A 4,237-nucleotide genomic window follows, 5' to 3' on the forward strand; every position below is an offset into this window, starting at 1 on the left:
CGGTCGATCCCGACTTTACGTCATAATCGGCCGATTTCACTCGACCCGACTTTTGAGATAGTCGGGTTTCGCGAAACCCGGCTCGACTCTAAAAAGGTCAAGGTCGCTCAACTCTAGTCACGAGAAAACAATGTCAGAATCACCGGGATCCGTTGAAGCGTTCCAGAGTTATAACCTCATAAAGGGACAGTGGTCAGAATTGTAAAAATTGGCCCGGTCCATAACGTGCAAATCACCCTTGGGGGTAAAGGGGTTAATCAAATCTGCGAAAATGGGCTGTTTGCCCACTTTGATGCCAGTTCTGATGCCCTGAACCCATTTGGGCCAGGCTGGAGGGACCTGTTTTTGATGTGGAGCTCCGTGTTTTATATGTATGCACTGTGGTATCAGTGGCCCGAAGGCATTTAACCCCTTAAAACCATCAGTTACTTATTCAAATCCGTGAAAATGGGCTGTTTGCCCACTTTGATGCCAATTCTGGTGCCAAGAACCCATTTGGGCCAAGCAGGAGGGACCTGGGTTTGATGCAGGGCATCAATTTCTGTGTATTTTAAGTGTCAGATCAGTGGCCCAAAGGCATTTAACCCCTAAAAACATCACTTATTCAAATCTGCAAAAATGGGCCGTTTGCCCACTTTGATGCCAGATCTGATGCCCAGAACCCATTTGGGCCAAGCTGGAGGGACCTGGGTTGCTTGCAGGGCATCGCTGTCTGTATATTTAAAGTGTCAGCTCAGTGGCTCAAAGGCATTTAACCCCTTACAAACATCAGTTACTTATTCAAATGTGTGAAAATGGGCTGTTGGCCCACTTAAAATGTCAGTTCTGGTGCCCAGAACCCATTTGGGCCAGGCTGGAAAGACCTGGGTTTGATGCAGGGCATCACTATCTGTGTATTTTAAGTGTCATATCAGTGGCCCAAAGGCATTTAACCCCTTAAAAACATCAGTTACTTATTCAAATCAGCAAAAATGGGCCGTTTGCCCACTTTGATGCCAGTTCTGGTGCCCAGAACCCATTTGGGCCAGGCTGGAAAGACCTGGGTTTGATGCATGGCATCACTATCTGTGTATTTTGTGTCAGATCAGGCGCCCAAAGGCATTTAACCCCTTAAAAACATCAGTTACTTATTCAAATGTGTGAAAATGGGCTGTTTGCCCACTCTAATGCCAGTTCTGGTGCCCAGAACCCATTTGGGCCAGGCTGGAAATAACTGGTTTGGATGTGGGGCGCCCTGTTCTATATGTCTGCAGTGTGAGATCAGTGGCCCAAAGGCATTTAACCCTTTTTTCAATGCTCTTTGGTGCCCACTTTGATGCCCATTTTTGTGCCAGTTTTATTGGTTTGGTAGCCGTTTTTAAGCGTATTCACATCAGGGCAACTCGCTGCATTGTGTTTTATTATTGTGATGATTATTTTTAGTTGTTAAACCTATAAAAAACAGAAAAGAAAAAATTGCCGAATAAGAAACTGACGAATAAGAAACCAACTTCAGCTCCGAATAAGAAACTGAACGAATAAGAAACCAACTTCAGCCTCGTACAATGTAAATCAATGTGAAAAAAGAGCTGTGCAGAAAAATCTGCGCAGAAACGCTGCAGATTTCAAAGAAGTGCATGTCGCTTCTTTTGTGCAGTTCTGCTGCGTTTCTGCACCCCTCCATGATAAAGATCTGCAGTGGTAAAATCTGCACAAAAACTGCATTAAAACTGCAACAAAAATGCACAAAGACTGCAGAAAATCTGCACCTGCAGATTCTGCCAGGAGATGCAGATTTAGTGCAGAAAATTCTGCACCACATTTCCTACGTGTGCACATAGCCTTAAAGTTATGAAGGTACTGGGAGGATGGTGTTTCCCAGACAAACCACTGAAAATAGAGAAATGAAACTAAGTGAGCTGCGCCTGTCAGATCAGTTGCCCCTGACGGAGGGTTAAGAAAGGATGCATAGCAAGTCATGCATTCCCCACTTGAACACAGGGCTCTAAGGGTATGTTTCCACGTTCAGGATTGCATCAGGATTTTATGCAGGTAAAAACCTGACCAAATCTGCACCTGAGGTCACTGGCAGGTCACCTGCGCTGTCCTTGCGTTGTTTCTGCAATGTAAGGACATGCTGCGTTCTTAAAAGACGCGCCGCATGTGCGTTTTCATGAAATCCCCTCCACTATGCTGTATTCTCTGGACGCTGCGTTTTTTACGCTGCGGCTCAACGCAGCGTCAAAAACGCAGCATTTCCTGAATGTGGAAACATACCCTAAAAGTCTCCTCAGCTTCCCCTCGCAGTCAGGCGGAAGCTAAGCAGACAAAGAAAAATTTTGTCTCAGCTCCCACACAAATCCATGGCGCAGCCTCTCGGTCCTCTCCTCGCACGGCTCCATGGGGCAGTCCCTCGGTCCTCTCCTCGCACGGCTCCATGGTGCAGCCTCTCGGTCCTCTCCTCACACGGCTCCATGGTGCAGCCCCTCGGTCCTCTCCTCGCACTGCTCCATGGTGCAGCCCCTCGGTCCTCTCCTCGCACGGCTCCATGCTGCAGCCCCTCGGTCCTCTCCTCGCACGGCTCCATGCTGCAGCCCCTCGGTCCTCTCCTCGCACGGCTCCATGCTGCAGCCCCTCGGTCCTCTCCTCGCACGGCTCCATGCTGCAGCCCCTCGGTCCTCTCCTCGCACGGCTCCATGCTGCAGCCCCTCGGTCCTCTCCTCGCACGGCTCCATGCTGCAGCCCCTCGGTCCTCTCCTCGCACGGCTCCATGCTGCAGCCCCTCGGTCCTCTCCTCGCACGGCTCCATGCTGCAGCCCCTCGGTCCTCTCCTCGCACGGCTCCATGCTGCAGCCCCTCGGTCCTCTCCTCGCACGGCTCCATGCTGCAGCCCCTCGGTCCTCTCCTCGCACGGCTCCATGCTGCAGCCCCTCGGTCCTCTCCTCGCACGGCTCCATGCTGCAGCCCCTCGGTCCTCTCCTCGCACGGCTCCATGCTGCAGCCCCTCGGTCCTCTCCTCGCACGGCTCCATGGTGCAGCCTCTCGGTCCTCTCCTCGCACGGCTCCATGGTGCAGCCTCTCGGTCCTCTCCTCGCACGGCTCCATGGTGCAGCCTCTCGGTCCTCTCCTCGCACGGCTCCATGGTGCAGCCTCTCGGTCCTCTCCTCGCACGGCTCCATGGTGCAGCCTCTCGGTCCTCTCCTCGCACGGCTCCATGGTGCAGCCTCTCGGTCCTCTCCTTGCACGGCTCCATGGTGCAGCCTCTCGGTCCTCTCCTCGCACGGCTCCATGGTGCAGCCTCTCGGTCCTCTCCTCGCACGGCTCCATGGTGCAGCCCCTCGGTCCTCTCCTCACACGGCTCCATGGTGCAGCCCCTCGGTCCTCTCCTCACACGGCTCCATGGTGCAGCCCCTCGGTCCTCTCCTCACACTGCTCCAGGCTGCAGCCCCTCGGTCCTCTCCTCGCACAGCTCCATGGTGCAGCCCCTCAGTCCTCTCCTCACACTGCTCCATGGTGCAGCCCCTCGGTCCTCTCCTCGCACGGCTCCATGCTGCAGCCCCTCGGTCCTCTCCTCGCACGGCTCCATGGTGCAGCCTCTCGGTCCTCTCCTTGCACGGCTCCATGGTGCAGCCTCTCGGTCCTCTCTTCGCACGGCTCCATGGTGCAGCCCCTCGGTCCTCTCCTCACACGGCTCCATGGTGCAGCCCCTCGGTCCTCTCCTCACACGGCTCCATGGTGCAGCCCCTCGGTCCTCTCCTCACACTGCTCCAGCCCCTCGGTCCTCTCCTCGCACGGCTCCATGGTGCAGCCTCTCGGTCCTCTCCTCACACGGCTCCATGGTGCAGCCCCTCGGTCCTCTCCTCACACTGCTCCATGGTGCAGCCCCTCGGTCCTCTCCTTGCACGGCTCCATGCTGCAGCCCCTCCGTCCTCTCCTCGCACGGCTCCATGCTGCAGCCCCTCAGTCCTCTCCTCGCACGGCTCCATGCTGCAGCCCCTCAGTCCTCTCCTCGCACGGCTCCATGGTGCAGCCCCTCGGTCCTCTCCTCACACTGCTCCAGGCTGCAGCCCCTCGGTCCTCTCCTCGCACGGCTCCATGATGCAGCCCCTCGGTCCTCTCCTCGCACGGCTCCATGGTGCAGCCCCTCGGTCCTCTCCTCACACGGCTCCATGCTGCAGCCCCTCCGTCCTCTCCTGGCACGGCTCCATGGTGCAGCCCCTCAGTCCTCTCCTCACAGTGCTCCGTGACGCAGCCCCTC

Source organism: Ranitomeya imitator, chromosome 1 (assembly GCF_032444005.1).
Source record: "Ranitomeya imitator isolate aRanImi1 chromosome 1, aRanImi1.pri, whole genome shotgun sequence".
NCBI lineage: Eukaryota > Metazoa > Chordata > Amphibia > Anura > Dendrobatidae > Ranitomeya > Ranitomeya imitator.